Here is a 20,738-nt window from a genome sequence, read left to right on the forward strand (position 1 = left end):
AGGAGCTTAAATTAGGGACATAAAGTTACCATCTGAGAAAAAAAACCCCAAACGACAAAGCAACTTAGATGACGAAGAGGCAGGGTATTGTCCTGGTTTATGGGTAGAGCTGTTTGACTGGGGATGGCTTTCCAGTTTAAGCACTGGTTACCAAACATCTTGAGGAAGACTAAAAACTCAGGGGCAGCTGCACGCATTTATATCTGCCCACGCTCCTTGTAACAGAACCTCTGTGACACTCAGCGTAGTAGAAGAAGGGCCCAGGAACCAGGCCTGGCTATTCTGGAAATTCCTTCTCCTTGGCCACAATAACTGGTCCTTATCACTCAAGTGAGTTCACTAAGACTCATCTGGGATTTTTGCTGGAACAATTGGGGAAGGAAACACTTGGTGGGAGTTGTTGAGTTGGTGGGATAGAAGCCTGGTGCTGTTGGCAATCACCTTGCCACCAGATGGCCCGAGGGTAACACTTGCTCAGAAGGAAGAGGAGCTAAAAATGTACATATTATGTTCTACCAAGAGCTCCAAATAATACAGTGGCCTACACGGAAAACCAGATTTTGAGAATCACACCTTGGCAGCTGGCAGTGTCTGGCCCCCAGCTCTGGCCAGGGGAGAGACTCAGAATCTAGGGCCAAGAGCATTTGGGTTATTGGAAAACCATACTCTTCCAGGAACATGGACAGGTGCCAAGCTTCCGTGATAAATGGCTCCCTGGTTTTATACACCTGGCATGTGCTAATGGATATGTGAGTCTGGCCATTTCTGAGGGCTAAAGACAAGTGATTCCAGGTTCTTCTCACCCTAAGGGCTCCCCACCAATGTGTTCCATCAACTCTGTTCACCCCTTGGTCAGAAGGGTGGAGAGAGTCTGTGTTCTTGAAGCCCACTCTACTTAGAGAGAGAGGCCATTCCCTCATCTTTTTTCTCCCTCCCTTAGCAGCTTCCTATCTAGAGTCCAAGATACATGTGATTCTGCTGAGTCTTCTTCCTCAGTGAGTAGGGAAATCTGTGCTGGGAAGTGGGGTAGGGTGGGGTAGGGAGGCAGGTTTTCAAAGCCCAGGGCACTCTGGGTGTCCTAGAGAGCACAATAGCGTATTTCCTAACCTATGAGGAAGCACCACCTATGAGACCCCAAAATGCCACCTGGCTGCCAAAGACCAAATCTGGGAATGTTGAAACAAAGCCTTTCTCTCTGTTAAAGCTAGAAGGGAATTAGGATTAAAAAAAAAAAAAAAAAAAAAAAAAAAAGAGGGGCTCAGTGGGTTAAAGCCTCTGCCTTTGGCTCAGGTCCTGATCCCAGGGTCCTGGAATAGAGCTCCACATCGGGCTCTCTGCTCAGTGGGAAGCCTGCTTCCCTTCCTCTCTGCCTGTCTCTCTGCTTACTTGTGAGCTGTCAAATAAATAAATAAATCTTAAAAAAAAAAAAAAAAAGAAGAGGCATGTCTTGGGGCAGACTGAAGGATGAATTAGGCTTAGAGATGTCTCCTACACATGTTACTTAGCAATAATTAGTGTTTTGCATTCTGTCTGGCCTTGTCAAAGCTCAGCCACAGAAGACTCCCATGGAAGCCACCTGCCTTGTCCCAGTGGCTGCACCTATCAGAAAAAGCACTCCATGTAGGTTTAATGAATAAACAAACTGGATACCCTGAGAGACAGTATAGATAGTAAAACTAGGTTGAAATGGGAATGAGAGACATCCACAGAGTTATGACAGCTCATTAAGAGAAACAGAGATGTTTTGATAGCATTTATGGGAAAGAACATGGGCCTGAGTCAGACCCACTTTGGGGGTTTACATTGAGCTCCCCCCTGACATTCCTCATCTGTTCACTGAGGCTACAAAAGCCTCATGATCTGAGCCAGCATTGACAGCATCTATCAGGTTCCCAGCACAGTGCCTGGCACGCAGGTGTGTGTGCCATGGTGATGCACATGATTCAGGAGGAGCAAGTGAGCCTTCCTGCAGATTGTGCCTCCAAGCCCTGGCCAGGACTGAGCTCTGGCTGCATGGAGCCTTGGTTGGCTCTTCCCTATCCAAACTTCTCTCATGGAATTTCTCTCTTGCCACCTCCAACCATAGTTTCTGCCAGAATTTTGCTCAGCTGCACTCTTAATCAGAACTCTTTAGCTCCCTAAAAAGCAATTGGGGCATCTCAATCCCCATATTGTGGGAGGCCTGATGACCCCAAATACTCTCTAGGTCTCTTTAGGAAAGAGAAGGTGATCAGAGTGAACACATCAGCATTAAGGATTTACCCGGGAGTAAGACATGGCTGATCACTCCCGGCATCGCTATGCTGAACATGGGCAGCAGCTTCACACACCCACAAAGGACTCAGCCGCCTTTTACATGAGACATATTCTTCCCTGCCAGGCATCCCTGGACAAAAATCTGCCGAGGGGCGCCTGGGTGGCTCAGTGGGTTAAAGTCTCTGCTTTTGGCTCAGGTCATGACCCCAGGGTCCTGGGATCAAGCTCCACATCGGGCTCTCTTCTCAGCCGGAGGCCTGCTTCCCTTTCTCCCTCTCTCTGCCTGCCTCTCTGCCTAGTTGTGATCTCTGTCTGTCAAATAAATAAATAAAATCTCAAAAAAAAAAATCTGCCAAGGAAACACAGAGGGGTGAAGGAGGGGATGATGGCTCTAGCAGAGCGTTTCAAGCCTGGGCCCCCTCAGTGTAGCAGAGAGGACAATTGTGACCTGCTGCAGCGGCAGGATGTGCCCTCTGGTGGGTTTTTGCTGAGCTGCTCACCCCAATCATCCAGGGATCTCCAGGGCATCCAGGGCCAGAGGAGGCTCATGTGACCAATGAGCATGTTTTGCTCAGTGCACAGTTGCCTGAGGGGACAGGAATGGTGTGCGCGTGACCTTGGCCTCATTGTTAGCACTGCACACCAATTATGGAGGCACAGTGCTTACAAGCTGTCCCCTGGCAAGGATGAGACTCCCTTCTAGAGGCCACAGACTGCCCCTGCCAGGTAGAAGGAAGAGGCCCCTCGTGACATCAAAGCAAAGGTGGGTCCCCAGCATCAAAAGGGTTCTCAGAACTGGGGCCGACTTCATTCATCTAAATTGAAATGAACTAGTATAGACCTTGTAAGTGCAAAATCTCCTAGGAGATGTTTCACGACCCATTTCATGGTGCTCCTGCCATAAGAAGCAGTGTGCACTCAGGCCGAACAGAATGGTACAGCTGGCAGGTGGAGAAGCATTTAAGAAAGTGCATAAAGCCATGGTCCAATGAATCACAACAATGCAGTATTATATATGTACTGAAAGTATGTTTCTGCAGAACATTTAGATAATGGAAAAAATGCTCACAGTGTGATGGTAACTAAGAGGCATACAGGACACAGCAGCAGCATATACACCATGACACTACACCGAGAAAAAAGTGCGCAGGAATTAACTGAGATGGTAATAATGATTCATGCTAGCGTGGTGAAATTAACAGGCAGGACTGTCATTTTCCTCTTTAGGTTGTCTTTATTTTCCAAATGCATTATTTCAATACTGGGAGGAAGAACCCCAAAGTGGTTCTCTTCAACCAATAGGTACTGCTTCTTGGGAGGTCCACTGGCATCCTGTTGCTAACATCTCAATGTATGTGGGCTTCTGTGGAGCAGGTGGGGGTGGGCAGCCAGGCTGCACTTCCTGGTCTTTGCTTAGTCCCATGCACATAAGAAAAGGGTCTCTCAAGGAAGGGGATGAAGGAGTAGGGCAAGGGCAGAAATTCAACTCTCGTTCTGAGGGAAGGGTGATTATAAAGGCAATGCAGAAATCCCATGTAGAAAGTCCTAAGCACTTTTGTTTAGTGTCATATATTACGAAGTGGGGCAAGGAGAGGATTATCATTTAAAAATGATAGTGGGCCGGGGCACCTGGGTGGCTCAGTGGGTTAAAGCCTCTGCCTTCAGCTCAGGTCATGATCCCAGGGTCCTGGGATAGAGCCCCACATCGGTCTCTCTGCTGGGCGGGGAGCCTGCTTCCTCCTCTCTCTCTCTCTCTGCCTGCCTCTCTGCCTGCGTGTGATCTCTGTCTGTCAAATAAATAAATAAAATCTTTAAAAAAAAATGATAGTGGGCCAAAGTTAACAATTTTCCTTCCATCAGTTTGCTTGTCTCTCTTTTAATTAACAATTTTTCTTAATTTCAAATTTGCTTTACGAGTTTGAAGGTATATATTCTACTTCTGTGTTTTTTTTGAAGATTTATTTATTTAGTTGAGGCGTGGAAGGGGCAGGGGGAGAGGGAGAGAGAGAATCTCAAGCAGACTCTGTCCTGAGCTTGGAGCTGAATGCGGGGCTAGATCTCATGACCCTGAGATCATGACCTGAGGTAAATTCAAGAGTTGGACACTTAACCGACTGAGCCACCTAGGCATCCGACTAGTTCTGTTTTTAATAATGACCCTTTAAATTTTCACCTAGATACAATTTCAAGTCTAAAGTCAACCAACAGGGATGCCTGGGTGGCTCAGATGGTTAAGCAGCTGCCTTCTGCTTGGGTCATGGTCCTGGCGTCCCGGGATCGAGTCCCACATCGGGCTCCTTGCTCAGCGGGGAGCCTGCTTCTCCCTCTGACTCTGCCTGCCACTCTGTCTGCCTGTGTTCTTTCTCTCTCTCTGACAAATAAACAAAAATAAATAAAAAAAAAAATAAAGTCAATCAACATCTCCGCCCTTCTGAACAATTTAGAGTCCACAAACAGATTTAACTCCAAATAGTGGTACACTATTTTAGTTTTGTCCTGTTTTTCACTTCTTGTATTTGTAATTCTTATTTTTCAGCTCATTTGCTCATGTACCTGTTAATATCTTTGCTAACTATTCCTTCTTGCTCATGAGTATTTCCTTTTTCTTTATGTACATCTTTCAGTCCTTCTTTAGGGAAGGTTATGTCTTGATTTTGCCCTTGGTCATGAATAATACCTTAGTTGGGCATGTACTTTAGAAGTGACATTTTCCTTAAAGACTTTGAAAATTTTACACCTCTACCTTTGGGTTACTTCGTTGAAGCTGAGAAGTTTGTTGTTGGTATAACTGTCTTCTTTTTATCAGAAATCTTTCCCCTCGGGTGCCCTTCAAATTCTTCTCCTTGTCTTCCATGTTCTGGACTTTCATTATGGTTTCATTACATTTCTTTGTGCGGATTTGTAAATTATCTATGCTTGATTCACTGTGATTCTGGAGTCTGATGCTTCCTGCTCTTTCAGCAATTGTAAAAATTCTCAGCCACTTTCTCTTAAAATATTGCTTCTCTCTCCTTTTCTTTTGGAACTCTGATGAAATATATTTTAATCCTGATTCTCTCTTCCGTGTCATTTTGTTTTTCTTTCACACTTTCCAGTTTTGTGCCTTCAATAGTTTCTTCAGTTCTTGCTTTCAGATGACCATTTCTTCCCTTCAGCTGTACTTAATATGCTATTTTTTAAAAAAGTTTATTTATTTATTTAAGTCTCTACATACCCAACGTGGGGTTCAAACACATGATGGAGATCAAGACTCATGTGCTCCTCTCACAAAGCCAGTCAAGCGTCCCTTTAATATGCTATTTTAACATTTGCAAATTTTCACATTTCAATGAGCATATTTTTCATATTTAGAAGTTTGAGTTTTCATATCTGACTGTTTTTGATAGAATGGTGTTAAGGTTTTCAGTTCCATTTTTATTTCTTTATTTTTAAAAAGATTTTATTTTTTAGAGGTGTAGAGAGAGAGAGAATGGGGCAGGGAGAGGGAGAAGGAGGCTTCCCACTGAGCAAGGAGCCCAATGTGGGTCTTGATCCCAGGACCTTGGGATCATGATCTGAACCAAAGGCACATGCTTAACTGACTGAGCCACCCAGACATCCCTTTTATTTCTTTATACGCACTTTTTAAAAAGTTATGGTATCTAATACCTCAGTTTTCTGAACTTTGGTGTACTAATTCTGCTGTTTCTTGCTCAAGGTGGTTTGATTCTTCTATATTTTCTAATTTTGGTTTAGGGATTCATGTTGTACAGGCATTTATTTATGGGAATGCTGCAAGACCTTGGTTGAGGGTGTATCCTTCCAGGGAAAATCTGCCATTACTCTTGCCAGGTTGGTATATAACAAATTTTGGATGAGTTTATGTTCATTTCTTCCCATGAGCTTTCCCTGATAATACAGGGAATTAAGTTAAAATTTTAATGAAAACCTCAAATGTATAGGAAAGCCAGCCTGCCCTTGTGAATCCTTAGGGGAGACTTTTTTCCTTCTCCTGGGACTTGGGTTGGCGTATTTTGTTTCTCTTTGCTGGTGGGCAGCTATTTTCCTGGTCTATCTTTTCACTGATAGTACAGCCTTCACTCTTCACTACTCATGAACTCAAGGCCTTTCTCCTGTTCTCACCTGGCCAGTTAAATCTAAGCCTTGGAAATCCTGGCTTGGTAAATGCTGTCAGGGCACCATCAGTGTATCTGTCAGCTTAACTCTCTTGAGTTCGGTTCTCCTTGGTTTTTCAGTCTCCAGGGAGTTTCTTCCTTCTTATGAGCTTTGCTAAGACTATAAAAAGATGTTTGTTATATTTTACCCAGTATAACTAGAAAACTTTGTTTTTGGAGGTAGTTTAGGAAATCTAGTTTACCCACTGTCAGATGTGGAAGGTCAGGGGCAACTTTAAAAGTTGTAGAAGAAACTGAAAAGAAAAATGTAGAAAGATTTTTCTTATCTTCTAGGTAAAGAAGCACCATTAAACATAATAAATAGACAAGAATACAAATTTAAAAAATCCAGAGCTACATTATAGAGAATACCCACATATAGTGCTCTGGATCTCATCTTGTTTCTTGTCTGTCCACTCACTACATTTTAAAGACCTATCAGTTTTGTATCATCTAGCTCCTATGACAGCATAGTATTCCACAGTATTACTGCCCCTCCTGCCATTTCATCTGCCCACGTTGGAGTAACCAGCACAATCAATGATCACATGGTGATCGATGCCACATATATAATCCCTCATGAACTTGCATGAGGATATTTTAGGTAGCTTCTGAGGAACACCACTGCTAGCTCAGAGTACAGTATAATTACTCTTATCAAATACTGCTGGATTACCTTCCAGAATAGATTGTGCCAGTCTATACTCCCACCAGGAGTTCACAAAGGTTCTTAAACATTCATAGCCTTTCCAACACTTGGCATTACCAGTCTAATTTTTGCGTTTCCTTGTGGTTTTGAGTTGCACTTCCCTCATAACTCCGGTTATATGCTGGTTTTATGCTTGTCTGAATTTCCTTATTTATAAATTGCCTATCATGATCTTTTACCCACATCTCTACTGGACTCCTTTTTCTTGTGGCTTTGCTATTAGTCTCTTGTTCATAATAAACATTTCTAATAATCTCTAAACTGTCATCTGTCAACTTTTTCCATGGTACTTTGTTAAAAAGTACTTATATGTAATGTGATCAAATCAATATCATTTGTACTCTCCCCACTCTGTCTCAAAAATATTCCATCATCCTCCCTTAAAAATGTCTAGCTTTTCTCTCCACATTTTTATTTCCACATTTAAGTCTTTAACCCACCCAAAGTCCACCTTTGTACTAAGTGTTAGGTGGGGGTGAAGAATTGTTACTCCAAATAGTCCCTTGGTTTTCTAACATCATCAAAGGGTATGTGTCTTCCCCATTGATTTCTGAAGCCTGTTGGATACATATTAAATTTCTATAAGTACAAGAATCTGCCTGACCTCTTTATTTTTTTCCACTAGTCTATGTATCTATTCTTGGATGTTTCAAACTGTTTTTATTGCTGCTGCTTTGTAGATGTTTAAAATCTGGTTTGGCAAGTTCTCCCCCTTTGTTCTTCAGTTTCAAACTTGGGCTAGTGATTTGTAGCATTTTATTCTTCCATAAAATGTTTAAAAATTAAAAAAAATCATTATGTAGGGGCGCCTGGGTGGCTCAGTGGGTTAAAGCCACTGCCTTCGGCTCAGGTCATGATCCCAGCATCCTGGGATCGAGCCCCGCATCTGGCTCTCTGCTCAGCAGGGAGCCTGCCTCCTCCCTTCTCTCTCTCCCTGCCTCTCTGGCTACTTGTGATCTGTCGTCAAATAAATAAATAAAATCTTAAAAAAAAATCATTATGTAACACATGAAAGCATGCTGTAGCACATTAAGAGCATATACTATAACAACCATCCAAATTCAGATGGAACATTGTAGGTATCCCAGATGCCTTTCTGTGGCCTTTTTTTTTTAATTGAGGTGAACTTAATGTAATATATAACAAACCATTTTAAACAATTCAGTAGCCCCCAGTGAATTCCCAAGCTTATGTAATCACACTTCTCTCTAGTTTCAAAATTTTTTCATCACCTCGGAAGAACACCCATGTCCATTAAGCTGTCCCCTCCATTTTTCCTCTCTCAACTCCTGGCAAGAACTAATTGGATTTCTGTCTCTGTGGATTTGCCTACTCTGGATATTTTGTATAAAAGGAATCATACATTAGATGATTATTTGTCTCTCGCTCCTTCCATTTAGGATAATGTTTTTGAGATCCATCTAAGTTATAACATGTGTCAGTACATCATTTCTTTTTATGGCTGAATAATATTCCAATGAATGGATGCACATTCTGTTCACTCATTCATGAGTGAACATCTGGGTCGTTTCCACCTTGTGGTAATTATAAATAATGCTTGACATGTGACTTATTCTTTTCACCTCAACCCCTTCCCTTGCTCCAGAAATGATCACTTTCATGACTTTCTTTCTTTTCTTTTCTAATTTGTTTGCCACTTACTGTGTATTCCTAAATGACATAAGTTAGCACTGCCTGTGGTAAACTTTATAAAAGTGTATTTATGCAGTGCCTAGGTATCTGTGTCTAGCTTCTTTTATTTGGCATCAAGCTTGAAGATCATCCAATTTATTGTGTGTATCTGTACTTCTTATTTATTTATTTATTGCTTTTGTGTCATATGAATATTTCATAATATATTTAATGATCTACCATTGACAGTGAGCCAAATAATTTTTAGAATAAGTTTTGAGTCCTTAAAAAGCCAACTGAAAAACTGATTGGTTGCATTAATTTATGGACACAGTTGGGGGAGAACTGACATATTTCATATCCAAAAAGATTTTTTTTTAGATAATGATAGTGAAGAAGAAAAAAATGAAAATAGTTGATATATTATAGAAGGGGCTGTGAAATTCCTTTTATTTTTTAAAAAGATTATTTATTTATTTATTTATTTGAGACAGACAGAGAGAGAGGGAGAGCAAGCGCATGAGAAAGGAGAAGGTCAGAAGGAGAAGCAGACTCTCCATGGAGCTGGGAACCTGATGCAGGACTCAATCCCAGGACTCTGGGATCATGACCTGAGCTGAAGGCAGTCATCCAACTGAGCCATCCAGGTGCCCTGAAATTCCTTTTAAACAGAATTTCTTATCAAGTTCTTTAGGCAATAAATAAGGACTGGAAGGGACCCCTGATCACTGAGTGCAGACAGACCAACTGTTGCCTGTGGTTGTAGAGACTGGGAAAGCCTGGAATGCACTGAGGACCACAGCCTCCAATGCAGCCACTTCAATTGTACCATGCCTAGTTACCTGATCAGTGCACCAGTAGTATAAGGAGAGAGTGGAGACACCAAAGATGATTCCAGGCCATGGGAGGTCTCCAGTGATGGGATCTTGGAAGATTTGGAAAAAATCCAGGCGAGGACTAAAACATTCTGCCTCGGCAGTCCAATTTCCTTTATGGATTAGGTCTGGCTTACTGTCTGGGTATTTATGCAATAGCTCCTGGTATCCTCCTACTTCCTGAAAAGCTTGAAACACCATAAAATTTATCAGTACCCGAAACTATACAGTAACACATGTTTGAAGACCCAAGATTGCTAAGTGAGTCCCAGTTTCATGGACTGTACCTAGTATAAAAAGCACAATGGATTGAAAAATAGTCAAGACTAAATGTGCCTAAGAAAAACATCACCTCTTCCAAAGAGAAACGAGTAGAGTAGATAATCACGGTTGTGTGCCCACACCCCACCTCCTACTTCTGGTAGCAGAACTCCTCTTCCCAGTTGCATTCCATCCTGTGTGGCTTAGGTGGGCCTCATCAAACTGTCCACATGCCCTGGGGCCTGCCCAATACTCTCTATCCCATGGGCAACAACTGATGTGTCAGGAATGGATATGAGACCCAAACTGGGCTAACTGGAATCTGTCCCAGGAGTCTTCAGCTTAAGGAACCAAAAGTTCCTGCTTCCATTCTTTGCAGTTCTAAGCTAGTTTAACAGTTTGAAGCTCTCTTGTCTACCTGGTTCATTCAGAACCCTGGATCTAGCCATCACTGAAGGTCGTGTGCCCTTGGAATTTTTACTTACTTGAGTTAAGAAGGTACTTATTTGCTTATATTCAGTTTTGAACTAAAGTTCTATCACAAGCTCTCTTAAGAATCTTGACCAAAACAAATTAATATTAACTTTCCTGCAATGCCAACAAAATGTTTATCAAATGTCAAACTTGAAAATTTCTAAGTGTTATACAATCTTAAAAGTAAAGAAAAAATTTTTTTAAAAAGATTTACTTGTTTTAGAGAAAGTGGGGTGGGGAGTCAGAGGAGAAGAGAGAATCCTTAAGCAGACTCCCTGCTGAGTGCTGGAGCCTGCCACAGGGCTAGATATCATGACCCTGAGATCATGACCTGAGCTGAAATCAAGAGTTGACTGCTCAACAAACTGAGCACCCTCTGTGACCCTAAAGAAAAATATTTTTTAAAGGGCACAAAAACACCCTTAATTCCACTTACTGAACAACAACAAAAAAACCCAACCCTTTTATTTTGGCATATTAAGCCATGTTCCTTTGATATAGACTTGAGTTTTGAAATGTGCTCAGAATCATTTGGAGTCAAAACTAGTCAAAGAAAGAATACTGACTGACTATAAAATCAATAAGACACCTCATAACACATCTACAAATGAATTCCATGTGTATTAAAAAAAGGTGAAATAAAAAAGTAAAGTACAAAGTTATTAGATAAAAACAGAATATCTTTATGATCTTGAGTTAGGGAGTATATTCTTAGACAAGACACAAAAAAGAAAAGGAAGGTTGATAAATTTGATCTCAAAATTTAAAATTTATATGACTGAAATCAGTTAAAATTTTGTCAGGCTAAAAGAAGAAATTTGTGTCACATATAAAGAACTATACACTGACAGCCAAGGGAAACTATTCAGAAAAAATATGGTATTGAATATGAATTGGTAATTCACAAAAGAGGAACTACAAATGGTCACTAAGTATGTGAAATGATGTTCAACCTCATCAGTATCTGGGAACTTCCAAGTAAAACAAGAATTGATATATTTTTTTCTTCTTCACTTATTTGGCAGATTTTTAAAAAGTCTTGAAACATCAATTATTGGCTGAAAAGTTAGGGAACACATATTCTCACATATATTGCTGAGAATACAAGTTAATACAGCCACTTTGGAGAGGAATTTGGGATATGCCTCAATAAGCTGGGTTTATTCCAGGAATGCAAGATTGAGTTAACATTCAAAACAATTCACTGTGTTAACAGAATAAAGGAGAAAAATAATATAATCTTTTCAGTAGAAATGGAAAAAACACTTGCTACAATTCAAAACCTGTTCATGATAAACAATTGTAGCAAACTAGGAATAGAAGAGAATTTGTTAGTTTTGCAAAGAGTATCTATAAAACACTGACAGCAAATAATTTATTTAATGGTAAAATATCCAAAGCTTTCCCTCTAAGTTGGAAGTAAGACAAGGATGCCTGTTGTCTCTTCTACTACTCTGTCTTCTACTCAACACTTCCCTAATGGCCCTGGCCAATGTAATAAGGCAAAGAAAAGAAACAAAAGCTGTTTGGAAAGCAAGTAAACAAAAAGATAACTTCTTGACCTGGATGCTGGTTACCAGAGTGTGTTCACTTTGCGATATTTCATCTAGCTACATATTTTGTCTTGTGTACTTCTCAACGAAGTTTATTAAAAATACAAAACCAAAAAGATGTAGTAGATCTCTATTCACAGACATAGAAATTTACCCTAGATATAGTACCAGTGGTGGAAAACAGTCTGCAAAATTTTGTTTTGATTCTACCTATCTATCCATCTCATAGATTAAAAAATGACTGTACATATGAAGAATATCTCTGGAAGGATATGCACAAAACTATAACACTGGTTGCCTCTGGGGAGGTGAACCGAGGAACCGAAGGCAACGAGTATTTCACCATGTACATTTTTATTTGTTTACCTGTGTGAGTTTGTTAAAATGTATATCCTGCCCCGAGCAATGTACACTTTCAATGCCATCACTATTAAAATACCATTGGCATTTTTCAAAGAGCTAGAACAAACAATCCTAAAATTTGTACAGAAACATAAAAGACCCCAAGTCACCAAGGGAATGATGAAAAAGAAAAACAAAGCTGGGAGCATCATGTTGCCTGATTTGAAGCTATATTACAATGCTGTGATTACCAAGACAGCATGGTATTGGCATAAAAACAGACACATAGATCAATGGAACAGAATAGAGACTCCAGAAATGGACCCTCAACTCTATGGTCAACTAATCTTTGATAAATCAGGAAAATAATATCCAATGGAGAAAAGACAGTCTCTTCAATAAGTGGTACTGGGAAAATTGGGCAGCTACATATAGAAGAATGAAACTGGACCATTCCTTTACATTCTACACAAAGATAAACTCCAAATGGATGAAAGACCTCAATGTGAGACAGGAATCCATCAAAATCCTAGAGGAGAACATAGGCAGTAACCTCTCAGACATCAGTCACAGTAACTTCTTTCAAGACACGCCTCCAAAGGCAAGTAAAAGAAAAGCAAAAATGAACTTTTGGGACCTCATCGAATAAAAAGTTTCTGCAGAGCAAAGGGAACAGTCACCAAAACTAAGGGGAAGCCCATGGAATGGGAGAAGATATTTGCAAATGACATTACAGATGAAGGGCCGATAGCTAAGATCTATAAAGAACTTCTCAAATGCAACTCTCTCTCTCTCTCTCTCTCTCTCTCTCTCTCTCTCTCTCTCTCACACACACACACACACACACAAATTAAATTTAAAAAAATCCGGATAGCTGTTACTCCCCCACCCTCCAAAAAAAGATCCAGTCAAAAAATGAGCAGAAAACATGAACAGACACTTCTCCAAAGAAGACATACAGATGGGTAACAGACACATGAAAAAATGCTCAACATCACTAGCCATCAGAGAAATTCAAATCAAAACCACAATGAGCTACAACCTCACACCAGTTAGAAAGGCAAAAGTTAACAAAACATGAAACAACAAATGTTGGCGAGGATGTGGAGAAAGGGGAATCCTCTTACACTGTTGGTGGGAATGCAAGCTGGTACAACCACTCTGGAAAACAGTATGGAGGTTCCTCAAGATGTGAAGAATAGAGGTACCCTACGACCTAGCAATTGCACTACTAGGTATTTATCCCAAGGATACAGATGTAGTGAAAAGAAGGGGCACATGTACTCCAATGTTCATAGCAGCAATGTTCACAATAACTAAACTGTGGAAGGAGCTAAGATGCCCTTCAACAGATCAATGGATAAAGAAGACATGGCACATATATACAACGGAATATTATTCAGCCATCAGAAAAGATGAATACCTACCATTTGTACTGACATGGATCAAACTGGAGAGGATTATGCTAAGCAAAGTAAGTCAAGCAGACAAAGACAATTATCATATGGTTTCATTCATACGTGGAACATAAGCAATAGTTTGGAGGACCATAAGGAGGGAAAGTCGAAGGCAGAGAAATCAGAGAGGGAGATGAGCCATGAGAGCCTATGGACCCCAGGAAACAAACTGAGGGTTTCAGAAGGGAGGGGAATGGGGGGAGGGGGTAACAGGGTGATAGGTATTAAGGAGGGCACATGCTGGGATAAGCATTGGGTGTTATACGTAACTAATGAATCATTAAACACTACATCAAAAACTAATGATGTACTAAACAGTGGCTAACTGAACATAATAAAAAATAAAAAAATATAATTGTATATACATGGGGTCTCATGGTGACTAGTTTGAACAACACTCATTTGGATGTATAAATTCTTGCATATTTTTAAAAGAAAACAATTATTCCAATACTTTAAAATAGTTTACTTACCAGAAGAAATAATATGAATGCCCCAGTTTTAAAAACCCCATTACATTTCTCAGAAAATGTCAGTCTGTTTGGGCTGCTATAACAAAATACCATAGGGGCGCCTGGGTGGCTCAGTGGGTTAAGCCTCTGCCTTCGGCTCAGGTCATGATCCCAGGGTCCTGGGATCGAGCCCCGAGTCGGGCTCTCTGCTCAGCGGGGAGCCTGCTTTCTCCTCTCTCTCTGCCTGCCTCTCTGCCTACTTGTGGTCTCTGTCTGTCAAATAAATAAATAAATAAATAAATCTTTAAAAAAAACAAAACAAAACAAAATACCATAGATTGAGTGATTTATAAACTATATATTTGCTTCCCACCATTCCGGAGGCTAGGAAGTCTGAGATCAAGTGCTGGCTGATTGGGTGTCTAGTGAGAATCTCCTTCTTGGCTCACAGATGGCCATCTTCTTAATGTGTCCTCAAACGGTAGAAAAGTGAAGGGGTTCTCTAGGGTCTCTTTTATAAGAATATTAATGCCATTCATGAGTGCTCTGTCCTCAAGACTGAATCACTTCCCAAAGGTATCACCTCCCATCACAATTGGGAGTTAGGATTTCAACATATGAATTTTTGTTGTGGGGAGACAAATATTCAGTCTATAACAGTGAAGAATATATAGTTATTTAGAGATATAATTGCTAACATTAAATGAAATATTCCACCTGCTCTTAAAGTTTAACTGGATGTCATTTTCAACTATTGGGGTGAACTTGGCTGGTTTAAAAAATGTTGATATTTAATACTCGTACACAATTAAATACAATGGCTTAGTGTGTTTTATAGTTTAGGCAGTTTCGTCACTCAAATTAGTTGTTGCTTCCCAGCTCATTAAAAAATTCATTGGCTCATGCCTGACATGTATTTTGTGTTCCAGCAATAAGGCACTTAGTACCCTTGATGGCACACTAATGCTTACTAAATGGTAAGACTGAGGATTATGTGACTCTGATTCTATCATTTCTGATCAGTGGGGCTCAACAATATGCTCTATGGAGCCATAGTCCTTCAACCATATTCACATATCATTTCAATAATTTTTCAATACCCAAGCCAAGAGTTATCCCTTCTAGATTTATGTAAGACCAATCTCTGACCCACGGAGCAGTGTGTAACACCAACCTCACTAAGGTCATTATCTCAGTCTAGTGGAAGGAAACTTCCATATTAAGGTAAGTGTACCTGCCATTATAGATACTGCTGAGCTTTGGTGCTTAGAGACCACTATGAGTTCTGCTCTTGGTGTGTCTCATGAGCAAGTTACTTAACTGAGTAACTCCTTTTCCTCATTTGTAAAATGGGGATAACAACAGCAGTAATGCATCATGGTGGCTGTGGTGATTAAATGAGGCAATACCTAGTAGTACCTGATACTTGATTCATATTAGCCATCATTTTCATTCTTACTACTTAATAAGCACCTATCATGTGCCTCAGACTGCACATTATGTGCAGGACACAATGGTTTTGGTTCTTAAGAAGTTTTAGAGCTGGGAGGTATGATTTCTTATGTGACACAATCAATGAAGAATCAGGATATGTATCACAGAATATTAAGTGTGGTAGTGATGTGAGTCCACAGGAAAAAAGACATGTGGATGGAATAATCATAGAATCACAGCTTCTGGGGGGAGGTAGGGTGGATCTTCTGTTGACATTGATGGGTGGGTTTAACCACATGGATGAAATAGTGAGGGGGTTCTACCTAGAGGGGAAGAGCGTGGACAGAGGCATAGAGGTGGGGGTGAGTGTGTTGGGCCACTTGACACTGTCCCAAAGCACTAGAGTTTGTCATTGCCACTCCTGTTTCTTGACTCTTTGACTCTTCGGTCTTCTGAAGTGAGCAGAGAAGTTCCTGCCCACTTCCCGCCCCCAACTTCTTGGGTGATCTGAGACAATGCTCTTGGGTTCTGAGGGCTTCAGTCTCCTTGTCTGTGAGATGAAGGTGCTGAAGTGGCCCTAGGTGACAATCAGATTCAAAGATTCCGCTTATGGTGCCCAGTTTTCCAAGATTAACTTACCAAAGCCCATTAATATGGTTGATTCCAGGACCATAACAACAGCATGTAAGGTATCAGTAAACCACAGCTGCAAAACCACCTGAATAGGTAGAAGAAAGAGAAACAAAATCCACATTTGAGACTCTCTGCTGAAAGTCATTTCTGTGTCTCTATTTTACAGTGTTGCTTCCTCCCAGATTGCTCCATTCATACCTTCTGTACCTTTAAGTCAGTAGGTCTTATAATACAATGTTTAGTCTTTGTACATCCTGTTTTCTCTCTTTAATACCTCTCATGATCTTTTGCTGGATTCTTATCTTGCCCTTCTATGTCCCAATTTCCCTTTACATTCCCCTTTTTGGATGAGTGAAAAGCTGGTAGTTTTCCTAAGGAAAAAAAGTACATCTTTAATCACAAAATCTCAGTTTGGAAGCAACAGTTAGCAGCATCCTTGGCTTCTACCTGCTAGAAACCAATAGATACCACCCCCCTTCCCAGCTGTGAAAACTGAAAGTGTCTCCAGACATTACCAAATGTCCCCTGGGAAGAAGCCCCCAACTTCCATTCCCTTGTGCATTGACAGCCATTGACTGAGTACATTCCATTCCCAGCCTGTTGCGCCCCACTCAGATAGTGGTGGACTGCCAGGGATACTCACCGGCATCTAAGATTTGCGTTGTGGCGGGAAAAAACAAGTGATGAGATCTCCCACTCTCAAAATCTAGGGGGATACTCTGGGACAGAACCGCCTACATAAAAGATCCCATCTGATGGCCCGACCAGGTTACCAGGTGACCGGGATGCCTATAGCTGCTGCATCTCCCTCATTCCCTCTCTGTTTCTACTCCATTACCTGGCAGTCTGAAGTGTCAGGCCATGGCCCATCTCAAACATTATCACTGCCATCCTCGCCAGTGCCCTTGGAAAGCTCCCACAGGCCTGATCTGATTTCTAGAGGTAGGAAACCAATTAGGCACCCCACCACAATTATTTTCACTGTTTCACCCCTCGGGCCTAGCAATGTGATCTATAGACTTAGCAAAAATGCAAAAGCTGGAGACTCCCTGCCTCAATGCCTACTACCACTCCACTATAAGAGGAGAGCTTTTGTGTCAATATAAATATGTGCATGGTTATAGTAACCTCATCTGTGATGGTATAAATGCCAGTAACTGTCAGCAAGACTATGGTGGCCAGGTAGACATCTAACCCCCAAACCAGTCTCATGAACATGGTGCCAGTACAGATCTCTCCCTGAAATAAGTACACAGGCAACAAGCTGCATTTTCATTTCCAGCTCATTCAATAGCAGTATCATAAAGACCCTAGAAGCCATCTGCAGGAAGTGGTCTATGGTTAGCACATCTATTTTATTGCTAATGGATAGAGACTAAATCTACCCAAGTTCTGTTGGGCGGAAAGACTTGTGCCCCATGAGTTCAGCAAGGTCAGCACCTTTAGGGCTTGGGCTAATCCAGTTAATTCAGTTCAGACAAAACTAAGCCTCTTCCTCCCTGGAGCCTTGTAGCAGGGAGTGTGTGTGCAGAGAGAGCCGTTCCTACAGTTCTGCTGTTGGGAAAAGGCAAAGGGGTCAGCTCATCCATCAGGGCCTGGCAAGCTTTTTCTCTAAAAGACCAGATAGTAAATACTGTAGGCTCTGTAGGCCACATACTTGTCTCTGTTTTTCATAACCATTTAAAACTGTAAAAAAAAACATTCTTAGATCAAACAAAGGAGAAGACGAGGCTGACTGGCCTGCAGGCCAGATTTGTTGATCCTTGGCTTAGTTGGCACTGATTTTAAAGCATGTGCACATCATTTAACTGGCTATTCTCTTACTTTGTTATTGTGGTCTCTGAGGTAGTGATATAAGGAACCCAACATTCATCTATCCATTTATTCATCAAATGTTTACTAAATGCCAATATAGTAGATACTCAACAGGGTTTAGAAGACACAAGAGTTACTAAGACTCAGCTGCTGTCCTGGGGGACCTTATATTTAGTGACAGATACTAAATAGGCAATTCTATGCAGTGTGGTAAGTGACACTCATTTGGTTACTAAAACAAAAACAAAAACCCCAAAACATGAATCGAATGTCTTAAGTGCTAATCATTTTCTCAGCATAGTGGGTAATGTAGTGAAGAAGCCAGGCAAGGCCCTGGACCTACAGAAGCTTGCACTGAAGTGGAGGAGACAGATAATGATCAAGGAAACAACTCACCTTCACATGGTAACAAGTACTACAGAGAAAATAAAAACCCAATAATGGAGTAGAGATTGGCTGCACACACCCATGGAAGACCTCGCCAAGGAGGTGATATTTGAAAAATCTGGGGGAAGAACATTCCAGACACAATGTAGGGCAAGTGTTGAAGGCTTCAAGTGGGAATAAGCTTGCTGGGTTTGAGAAACAATAAGGCAGGCAAGTGTGGCCAGAGCCGGAGGACAACAAGGGAGGAGACCAGGAGACAAGGCTGAGAGGCAGGGACAAGAACCCGACATCCTTACAGATCATAACAAGGGGCTTAGGTTTTCTTGTAGGGGTGGTAGAAAACTCTTGTTGAATTGTTTTAAGCAGAGGAATGACATCACCTAATGACATGACACAGGTAAGCCCAATGTTCTCTGGAAATACAAAGGAGGGACATATAACCTAGGCTTGGGGCACAAAGAAGATGCCTCTGACTTTATTTTTTGTAAGTATTATTCAGTTATTTTTTTCTCTCCTCTCACTTAGACAGCAGAGGCTGTAAGTAACTTGTGGGGTCCCAGAGTGAACTGCTGAGACCAATCTAGCACTCTCCTGCCTACTGAATTTTTGTTTACCTTTGTTTTCTTTCTTGGGCTGACTTTTACACAACTCACCGAGATCTTATTAAAGATATAGAGGAATAAGTACAGAATATCAAGGAGGAGCTGGATCCAAAAGCCACCAAACCTCTTCCTCAAATATTCTGGCACTGTTGTCACCTGTATAAGCAAAAAAGGGGTCATCACCAGACAGAGTGCCAGAAGAGGCAGACCTAAACGGATGAGTCTTGCTCACAATATGCTGATTGTCACACCGAGACACAGCTGATGTTAGGAAAGGCCCAGGAATATAAGATATAGCAGGGTCACTCCCTCTGGCTTTGTTAGGATGGGGGAAATAAGAAAGGAGAGGAAATAGTACTGTCTCCAAGAACCCAGCTTTCTGTGTAATCTCCTGAATGCAGAAGGAAATCCTGCTAACTGAACAGGTCTAATGATGACAAATCACCTTCATGAAATACTCCACAGAGCAAAATCAAAAGACTTATCACATACTACAAATATAACAAGTGCTCAGGAGAGACAGAACTTGACTCAACAGCTCTTGAACCTAGTCCTCTGTACTCATGTTCTCGTGCATGTGCTGGCTGTCCCCAAAAATCCTGTTCATTTTGACTTCCATTGTCTCCAACTGTGGGCACCCCATGGCAGGGAGTGTGCCTCTTTGTTCATTAGATTCCTGGACCCAGGCACAGTGCCTAGCTCATGGTAGGTGAATAACTAATAATTAAATGTAAACTGTCCCACCTGCCCTGAGAATCCTCATGTGCACCTGCTCACATGTGTCTATTTTAAGTTCTACCTCAAAATCCATCTGCTTTATGAAAACTTACCTGTGGGCTTCACAGGGACCATGGATCCTCTCCTAAACACCTATGACTTTAATATTTTCACCTTCTGTTTGGTTCTTTTACATATATATATATATATTTTTAATTTAAAGATTTAATTTATTTAATTAATTTATTTATTTGACACAGAGAGATCTCAAGTAGGCAGAGAGGCAAACAGAGGGGAAGGGGGTGGGAAGCAGGCCCCCTGCTGAGCAGAGAGCTCGATGTGGGGCTCGATCCAGGACCTGGGATCATGACCTTAGCTGAAGGCAGAGACTTAACCCACTGAGCCACCCAGGCGCCCCACCTTCTCTTGGGTTCTTAATCATATACTCTCATATATGACTCTTTCTTGGTGATGTTCTATTTTACACCTGCTGATTGAATTCATTTGCTAGGGCTGCTATCCCAGAATGCAACAGACCGAGGGGCTTAAGCAATAGAAATGTTATAGTCTCGGGGCGCCTGGGTGGCTCAATGGGTTAAAGCCTCTGCCTTCAGCTCAGGTAATGGGTCAGGGTCCTGGGATCGAGCCCCGCATCCGGCTCTCTGCTCAGCAGGGAGCCTGCTTTCCTTTCTCTCTCTGTCTACTTGTAATCTCTGTCTGTCAAATAAATAAATAAAATCTTTTTTTAAAATTTATTTATTTGTTAGAGAGAGAGCGAGCGAGCACAGGCAGACAGAGTGGTAGGCAGAGGCAGAGGGAGAAGCAGGCTCCCCGCCGAGCAAGGAGCCCGATGTGGGACTCGATCCCAGGACGCTGGGATCATGACCTGAGCCGAAGGCAGCCGCCCAACCAACTGAGCCACCCAGGTGTCCCAAATAAATACAATCTTAAAAAAAAAAAAAAAGAAATGTTACAGTCTCATAGT

At 41.4% G+C, this 20,738-nt stretch overlaps 1 pseudogene across 1 annotated transcript; it reads right to left on the reverse strand.

Moving 5' to 3' along the window:
• Positions 1-2,202: 2,202 nt before the first annotated feature.
• LOC308354269 (sodium/glucose cotransporter 1-like) lies at positions 2,203-19,888 on the reverse strand (annotated as a pseudogene). The gene is made up of 7 exons: positions 19,867-19,888; positions 19,161-19,192; positions 17,366-17,471; positions 16,239-16,317; positions 9,594-9,814; positions 2,263-2,398; positions 2,203-2,210 (listed from the first exon to the last, which is right to left on the reverse strand). The product of its transcript is annotated as a sodium/glucose cotransporter 1-like (transcript).
• Between the last annotated feature and the right edge of the window lie 850 nt (positions 19,889-20,738).

The sequence above is a fragment of the Martes martes genome (genome assembly GCF_963455335.1).
Source record: "Martes martes genome assembly, chromosome: 13".
Lineage (NCBI taxonomy): Eukaryota > Metazoa > Chordata > Mammalia > Carnivora > Mustelidae > Martes > Martes martes.